Source organism: Sminthopsis crassicaudata, chromosome 3 (genome assembly GCF_048593235.1).
Source record: "Sminthopsis crassicaudata isolate SCR6 chromosome 3, ASM4859323v1, whole genome shotgun sequence".
Classification (NCBI taxonomy): domain Eukaryota; kingdom Metazoa; phylum Chordata; class Mammalia; order Dasyuromorphia; family Dasyuridae; genus Sminthopsis; species Sminthopsis crassicaudata.
In genome coordinates, this window is record NC_133619.1 from 634300374 (window position 1) to 634309862 (window position 9489).

Below are 9489 nucleotides of genomic sequence, written 5' to 3' on the forward strand. Positions count from 1 at the left end.
CCTGGAAGCACTCGTCGTCCTTGGGAAAACTGACAGGCCAGATGGAGTTGGAAATAGGTTCCAGGAAGCCACAGGGGGCTTTGTATTTGCATTGGAGGCCCCAGAAAGGCGGGGGTGACCCATCAAAAATGGCTTGCTGCCCCCCAAAATGGTTGGCAGTTCCTCGGCCCCTTCCTGGAGGTGGGGGGCCCACAAATGTCTGCTCATTTTGACTTGGGCTGTTGAGATGGGTCCCAGTTAATCCCATGGTCAGCATGTGCACTTAGTTTTTGTCTATAGGAGGAAGTCCAACCATGGGAGAGATGGGGGTGGGGGTCAAGAGAGGAAGGAGGCGAATGGGAAAGGAAGCTTCTGGGGTGTTGTGAAGGGCAGTGTGGGGTCACGGCCCTGCAGCAGGAGACAGAACGCGCGAGGCTGACACTGTGAGGTTGAAATCTCTGGGAGAGAGACTCCTTGGGAACAGAGCAGCTTAGGCGCTCCCTAAGCCCCTGGGGTTAAGCACCCGGCAAGGTTCTCATTTGCTGGTGGCCACTAAGACCCCTGGGAATGGGCTCCCTTTTTCCCGTCTCACCTTAGGTGATGGATGAAAGGGACTGAGGCAATAAAAGTCAGCCAGTGCTTGCCCGGTCCCAGCTCAGGTGCTCTGAGGGGATGGCGGGAGGGGCGCCTGGGGGCTGCAGTGGGGTCTTGGGCAAAGAAACGCTGGTGGGGGCAGAGCAGGACCCCCAGGAGAGGGATGACACTGGAAGGGAGGAGTCGGGTTTGAAGGTCATTGGGAGCCTGCACTTATTGAGGGGAGCACCCCAGTCAGATCTGGGGGTCCCTTTGGCAGCTGAGAGGGGGAGGCCAGGAAAAGCCGCTAATGGGAGGCTTCTGCAATAGTCCCTGGGAGAAGTAGAGATGGCCTGAACTAGGACTGTGGTCATGTGGGCTGAGGTCCAGAGATGCTGAGAAGGGGGAAACCTTGAGATTGGGCAACACATGGAGTGGGGGCAGAGAGCACAAGAGCGCTGGGAGGAGGAGGGCCCGGACGGTCACGGGGCAGCTGGGAAATGGGCAGGTTTGGGGAAAGGAGATGCACAGATGTTGCCTGTGGCTCAAGAGGCCCCCATGGCTCCTCAGACTCCCCCAGCCTCCGCCTGCAGGCCTAAGAGGCCCCCGTGGCTTCAGGTTCAGGTCCTGCCCCCTCCCACACTGCCTTGCACACAGTGGGTGCTCTGTAAATGTTCACATGGAATAGTTTAATCTGTAAAGATTGCCGCTTCATCCGGGTATTGTTCTCCAAGCCCTTGGGTCTGCTGTGGTGATTTGGGGTAAATGGCCCCCTCTCTCTGAGCCTCCCTTAATGGCTGCCGGGGGTGGGCTCCACAACTTCTGGATCCCTTCCAGTTACGTCTGTCCCCAGGAGTTGAGGTGGAAGTCCAAGCACCAGGAGGAGAGAAAGGCCCCACGCTTGAATGTCCGGCCAGGCTTGTCCCCTTGCCCGGGGATGGGTGGGGAGAGCAGCCTGAAGGGCGCCAGAGGCTTGCCTGCCAGCGGTGGTTTGAGCCAGGTCCCACTGGAGAGGGAGTCCAGAGCCAGCTCCATCCCAGCCCTGGGGGCTCCTGGGTAGGGAGCAGCAGAGCAAGGACAACCGGTCAGCCCCCGGGCACTGACTGGCATTTTCAGAAAGGGCTAGAAAACAGAAGAGGCACATTCGGAGCGCACTGAGCTAGTTTCTGTCTCGGCTCCCTCTGCCTCCCCAGTTATCGAGGACCCAGTGATGTTCCGCTCCCCAGAGAGCAGTCAGGGTGGGAGTGGCAGAGGGGCGCTCAGAAAAGCCTGCTGCCAGACCTGCCCCGGTGGACGGGGCGGCCTCTGAATACCGAATCCCCTTCCACGGAGGCCTCTGGTCCCAAAACGGTGACAGCCATGCTCCCCGAGGGCCCTTGGTGGGACGATGGGCCTCCTGGAGGGTCCTGTGCTTCCCCCCCTCCCTCCTGCCATGTCTTCTAACATTTGAACAGATAAAGCGTTGGGGATGATGGAGGGGGCGGACCCGACGGTGGGACCAGAGCCTCCATTAACACGCCGCACAGTCAGGATTTTAACTGGGCCGCGGCCCAGGTCAGCCGGTCCTGGGCAGCCTCCTCTGTCTTGTGGCCTGAGTCGCTCCCATCATTTTTCTAGAGTGTAAAATAGAAAACAGGACGGTAAAGAAAATCGAATGTTTTCAAAACATGATATTGGAAACATTTGCGGATCTCAGGTTACATATGCCCCAAACCGGCACAATTCCCTCACTGGCTAATTAAGCGTAGATGGGACCACCGTGGGTGACACGGCTAGGAAGTGGCTGAGTCGGGACTCCAGGCTCCTGGCCACAGAAGGGACCGCCCGTCCCCTGGGATCTCTGCAGGATCTTTCATGGCCAAGCCAGTTCCCCAAGGGCTTCTCCTGGCACTGTTCTACAGAACTCAGAGAAAAGGGAATATTTTCTCACTTAATCATGTCGCTCATGGGAGACTTGGAGCTGAAAGAGACTCGGGATGTCTGACTCAATCCTGTTATCAATGAGGAAACATTCAGGGAGCAGCTTGGCCCAGGCCCATTTATTTTGCCAAAGTAAACCATGGAGGGTTAGTCAGAAGAGACCCAGCGTTCCTTCTACAAATCCACAGGCGGCCCGAGAGAACTTGGCGAGGTCACGGAGAGAGACTGGCGAGCTGAGGCTAGAACCCGCGGGTCCCAGGCTCCTCCGGCCACCGGAGGGGGGTGGGGAAGTGGCCGTCGTGCCATCCTGAGGGGTGGGTGCCCAGCTGCTCCCGACCTGGCCTGCTCTCGCGCCAACTCGCTCCCTTTTCTCTCCCTTTTTTTTTAAGGCCTTAATTTAGAACAAAGGAAAGGCGTGTTTGGGATTTTTTTTCCCCATCTTTAATTATTTATGAATCTTTTGGTTAATGGCTGGGCTGCTTCTGTAACTGCTGGGCCCAGCACCCAGGGGAGAGCAGGAGGCGCATTTGAAGTGATGGGTTTTAAATAACACAAAATGCACAAAGGAGGAAATTGGGTTCTTGCCAGAGCAGATGAGGGGGGGCTTGAGAGCGGCCCACTGTGGCCAGCAGGATCACCGGGGAGCGGGCTGCTGGGGCCCCGACACCCCTTGAGCTCGGGATTTGGCTCCAGCTCTAGCCTGGGTTGGGGGCGGGGGCCGTGCTTCCCAGCTGTTTCCCCAAATGTGCTCTCTCTTTTCTGCCCCCCTCTGCATCTTGTCCAGACACATGCCAGCCCTGCCCCCCTCACCTTCCAAGCCTGGAGCTCCCTCTGGGCTGTCCAGACCTGGCACAGTGCCTTTTTTGGTATCCCTGGTACTGGGCACAGTGCCCAACTGATGCACAGTAGACACTTAGTGAATACATAGGGATTTGATTTGCCACCATCTCTTCACCTTCTCTCCGGACTTAAAGGAAGTGTGGACTCCCCCAGAACCCGAAGCCTCTCACGGGCCATACCCATGTAAAGTACCAGGAAGAGCCCTCCATGGTTTTTGAGGGACAATTTGGGTTAAGTGACTATTTACAATCTCATTTTTAGTAAAATCGACTTTTCACACAGTAATTTATTAAGTGTCTGAGGCTGGATTTGAACTCAGGGTCTCCGGGGCTCTATCCACTGTGTCACCTAGCTGCCCCCCACCCTGCATGTTTATACATTGTTTGATTCAACAACTTGATGAGGAAATCACAGAAATCCTGTTTGCTACATGAAAAGGAGCATTCTGTCCCCTGTGCCATCTTTCCCCACCCTCGGCTCCCTTGGAACCCAAGTATAACAGGGCTTTGAATGCCAGTCTGGCCACAGAGAGACTGTGTAAGGGAGGGTGATAATAGTACCTGCTCCCCTCACATTTATTGTAAGAATAAAACTAGATCAACTGTATAAAGCATTAAGCAGACCTTAAAGCTGTGTATCATGGGAATGTTTTACCTGTCGACGACGGCACACAAATAATCTATATCAAAGGGCTTATCTTCTCAAGGAGGGGAAAAGGAGGAAGGGAGGGAGGGAGAGAATTTGGAATTCAACAACTATTAAGTAATTAAGAAAAATAACAATAATTAAGAAAAAAATAATAAAACAAATAATTGAAATTTTTAAGAAGTTAAATGAATGTTATAAGGAATAAAATTTTTAAAGCTTTATATAAATAATAATTAGCAAAACTTAAAATTATATAAATGTTAATACCCTGACTGACCAACTTAAAATTGTATAAATGCAATTAATTATTTCCAAAACTTAAAACTGTATAAATTCTATTATTACATTAATAACAAAAATTAAAACTATAGAAATGCAAGTAATTATTACTACTAATGGCAAAAGTGAAAACTAAATAAATGCTATATTATCATTAATAACCAAGTTTGAAACTACGAATGCTATTACCATTAATAGCAAAATTTAAAGCTACATAAATGCTATTATTACCATTAATAGCAAAAGTGAAAACTACATAAATGCTATATTATCATTAATAACCGAATTTAAAACTACATGAATGCTATTACCATTAATAGCAAAAGTGAAAACTATATAAATGCTATATTATCATTTAATAACCAAGTTTAAAACAACATGAACACTATTATTACCATTAATAGCAAAATTTAAAGCTATGTAAATGCTATTAATTACTTTCTGATTCTAAATTGCTGTTCCTGTTAACAGTAGCAGGAGGATGCCCAACCAGACAGGGACCATGGAATGCAAAACTGCAGCCCAGCTAAAGCTGGGTCCCAAAGACCTGAGTTCAGATCGCACTTGAGACAAGTATCAGTTGGGTGACCAGGAGCAAATATATTGCAGTCTCTGACTTCTGACTTTGATCAAGTGAGGGAGCTGACCTCTGTTGAGTTCAGAAGATCCCTATGCCCCAGGAGGGTACAGAAGAAGTCATGGATTTGCTGTCTGAGGCAGGGGAATAAGTGAAGGGAATGTGGCTACTGGGCACCGAATGGTAGACAGAGGCTCAGTTCTGCTGATTGATCCCTGCTTCTGACTCTCCCCCAAAGCATCATGGAAGCGTCAGTTATTTGTGTGCCCATCCAGCTCAGCAGGACCTGGGAGGCCCCTCTTCCCAGATCCAAGCCCTGTGATTTCAGCAGTGTAAAAACTCCTTCAACCAATTGGGGAAGTATAATTAAAATCTCATTTTTAGTAAAATTGAGAATGTTAAGTCATTTTTTTCTTCTAAATCTCTTCCTGTAACTCTGGAAGAATGCCCCCTGGAAAGGGGAGTTATAGGTTGGGGACAAAAAGACTCTTCAGTAGGTGAATGGATCCAGAATGTTAAAATTAACTCCTCATCCATCTGAACTGATTGATCTGGGTCCCATAGAAAATATTTTTTCATATTTTTATAAATAATATTTCATTTTTCAAATACATGTAAAGATAGTATTCAACATTGATTTTTGTAAGATTTTGTGCTTAAATTTTCTCCCCCCCTCCTTAATTTCCCCTCTCCCTCCCTGGGAAAGCAAACAATTTAATATAGGTTAAATGTGCAATCGTTTTAAACATTTCCAAATTTGTCATGTTGTGCAAGAAAAATCAGACCAAAACAGAAAAAAAAAAGAAAGAAAAAACAAACACAAAAAGGAGTTATTGAAAATACAATGTTTTATATAACATGTATAACATATATTGGATGGTTTGCCAATTGGGGAAGGGGTGGGGGGAGGAGGGGAAAATTTGAAACACAAGGCTACACAAGGGTCAATGTTTTCTTTTTTTTCTTTTTCTTTCTTTTCTTTTTTTTTTTTTTTTTTCTGAGGCAATTGGGGTTAAGAGACTTGCCCAGGGTCGCCCAGCTAGGAAGTGTTAAGTGTCTGAGACCAGATTTAAACTCAAATGTTCCCGATTTCAGGGCTGGTGCTCTGTCCACTGCGCCACCTAGCTGCCCCTATGCAAGGGTCAATGTTGAAAAATTATCCATGCATATGTTTTGAAAATAAAAAAATAAAAAAAAAACACTTTAATTAAAAAAAGAAAAGAAAATCCAGTGTTTTGCTCCACATTCAATCTCCATCGTTCTCCTCTATGTGGATGTTCTTTTCCATCCCAAGAATATTGGAATTGCCTTGAATCACCTCCTTGTTGAAAAGAGCACTGTCCATCCCAGTTGGTCAGCACATCCTCTGCCTGTTACTGTGCTTACCTGATTCCGCACACTTCAGCTCAGTCCGTCTAAGTCTTTGCAGGCTTTTCTGAAATCAACCTGCTCATCATAATCTTTTCTTGTGAGTTTATCTATGGAAGGGATGAGATCCCTTTATTTGACTCCAAGAGTAAGGGGAATGGTCTAGGAGAAATGGAACAGTTTGGGAATAATTCAGACGGGATTCTCAGGTAGTTTTCTTTCCCCTGTTCAAGATTCCTGTAAGTGTTCCCTAGAATTTCCACTGGAAACCAGATCATTATACACTTCAACAATGATACTGTACGAGGATGTATGCTGATGGAAGTGGATATCTTCAACATAGAGAAGAGCTAATCCACTTCCAATTGATCAATGATGGACAGAAGCAGCTACACCCAGAGAAGGAACACTGGGAAATGAGTGTAAACTGTTTGCATTTTTTGTTTTTCTCCCCAGGTTATTTTTACCTTCAGAATCCAATTCTTCCTGTGTAACAAAAAATTCGGTTCTGCACACATATATTCTATCTGGGATATACTATAAGATATTTAACATGTATGGGACTTCCTGCCATCTAGCGGAGGGGGTGGAGGGAAGGAGGGGAAAATTCAGAATAGATGTGAGTGCAAGGGATAATGTTGTAAAAAATTACCCATGCGTATGTACTGTCAAAAAAAAAAAAAAGCTATAATTATAAAATTAATTTAAAAAAAAAAAAAGAAAACAAAGAAATTGAAGAGAAAAAAAAAAAAAAGAATTCCCACTGGAGCCGAGTCATCTTGGGGGGCATGGGACACTTTGCCAGCTGGGTTTCTCCAAACTGGGGGTTGGGAATATTCATACTAACAAATAAGATCATTTCTAGCCAGTGTGAGCCTAAGCAAGCAGAGTATCAGTACTGTTACTAACAATTATTTGATCAGTTTTGATGATTTCCTCCCACAGTGCATGGCGCTAGGGTGGCCGCTAGAGGGCAGAGCGGTAAGAGGGTTCAAATCCTACCTCAGATACTAGTTGTTTGAGTAATAATAACAGTAGGTATTATTGTTATATGTTATTTTATATATTATATGTTAGCAATTAGACTGTTCGTGGTCAGTCGTTTCCTTAGGATACTCAGTTCCGTCACACTGTGGCCCCGTTTGGGTTTTCTTGGCACAGATTCTAGCACAGTTTGCCATTTCCTTCTCCAGCTCGTTTTACAGATGGGGAAACCGAGGCAGACAGGGCTTAGGATCGCCCAGCTCGGAAGTGTCTGAGGCTGGATTCGAACTCAGGGAGATGAGTCTTCCAGACTCCAGCCCAGCACTCTGTGCACTCCGGCGCCCCCTAGCGGCCCCAGCTGTTCTCCTCTCCACCATCCCAGGTACAGCTCCGGGAGGTGGGTGCCGTTATTTGCCCATTTTACAGATGAGACAATATAAAACCAGAGGCCGGTGCGGAGAGGGAGCCAGCCCAGACTTCCAGAAAGAGCCCATGTCGAGGTCCAGAGGCCCCGGTTCAGGGGAGCTCTTCAAGGTCCTGACTGCCCCAGGGTCAGACCCTCGGGACCCTGGTCAAGAAGCGTTTTATTAAGCCAGCACGTGCTGAGCGTGGGTATCCAAAACACAGCCCCTCCCCAAGAATATGCACCCTAGGGGGCAACGACGTCCGGATGGGTGCGTGCGGGGGGGAGGGGCAAGGCAGCGCGGGAGGAGCCGGGATCGGAAGCAGCCGGAAGGTGGGGTTGAAGGGGGACGATCCGAGAAAACGCCTGGGGGGGCGCTCGCGGATCCTGGGGGTGATGGGGAGCCCGGGGAGGTTCTTGAGGAGGGGCAGCGCCATCAGATCTTCAGGGGAAAGCTTTAGTCCCTGAACGGAGGGGGGAGGAGGAGGGTCCTGAGGCTGGCAGCCCCCTCCCCCCGCCCCCAGCAGGCTCCTGCGCCGAGGTTCTGCTCCGACTGCGTGGCCTAGAAGGAAGCCCGGCCCGCCTCCCGCCCCGAGCTACAGTGACGCCCCCACTCGGGGGCCCCGGTTCCACTCCGCCCCCAAGGGAGGACCCCACGCGCGACCCCTCGTCCTGTGGGCTTTAAAGGGGGAGAGGGGCGAGGGGAGCACGGACCGCTGCCCCGGGCCCAGCGGCGCTTCCTGTCCCGGCCACCAGAGGGCAGCACAGGCTCGGAACAGCGCCGGCTCGGCCGCGGCTTCAGGAGCCCCGTCTCCCAGACAATGAGGGCAGAAAATGACGCTGCGCATACAGTGGGCGCAAAATAAATGCTACCACGCGCCGGAAAGGGCCTGAGAGGGGAGGCTGACTGTGTACTCCGAGATCCTGGATGCAGATCTCCGGCTCTGTCATTTGTGTGACCGCTTGCTGCAGCTGGCAAAGGGAAGGGATGGAATGTTCTTCAGGTCCTCTGCAGCTTTAAGTTGGCCGTCATCTTCCAGAGGGGGAAACTGAGGCCCAGAGAGCAGCCCCTTCACCGGCTGCACAGCTGGCAAGTGAAAACAATCAGGCAAACACTTAACTCTTGTGAGGTTGCTGGCTGTCTGCGGAGGGGGAGGCCCAGGAGGCAGGGAGGAAAGAACAGACTAAATAGTGAATGTACACGCGGCCGGAAAAGTGAAAATGAAGTTTGATAATATCACAATAACGCGGGTCTCCTGGCGCCGAGGGCAGGGAGTCTCTGCTTGAAGAGGAGTATACAGCAGGCAAGGGGCCGGCAGTAATTGCTCACATTCACGGAGCCAAGGTTTGCAGAGTCCATGCTAACAGCCCTTGAAGCTGATACTTTTATTTCCCCATTTTACGGATGAGGGGACTGAGTTTTAGGAAGTGAGGGGACCTGTCCAGGATCACACAGCTAGCAGCTATCCGGGGCAAGCTCCTCTTTTTGGTGAGACTTGGTCCGCCGCGCCCCAATGACGATGGGCCAAGTGGAGAAAGGACATGTCGGCCTTCGGAAGGGGCCACGGTTCTCTTTCATTGTCCTGACTCAGTTTCCCTAATTATCCTGACTCAGTCCTGCCTCGGTTTCCCTGATTCTCAGTTCTGCAAAACCTCCCCTCCCTCTTTGTCAGAATACTTGATAAGGATGAAAGACCTTATGTTTTAGAATATTAGAATGCCTCTTCCCATCCCAAGCTACGGGAATGTCTGATACTGTCTTATCAAGGTGCCTCTCCCCATGTCGGGGTGCCTCCCCCTGATGATGTCATCCCCTCTCCGGAGGCTCACCCCTCCCTGTCAGAATCCCACTCTCAGCACCCTGACTCCGCCCCTGCCTCAGTCTACCCTCTGCACTGAGCCGTGTGTGTGTGTGTGT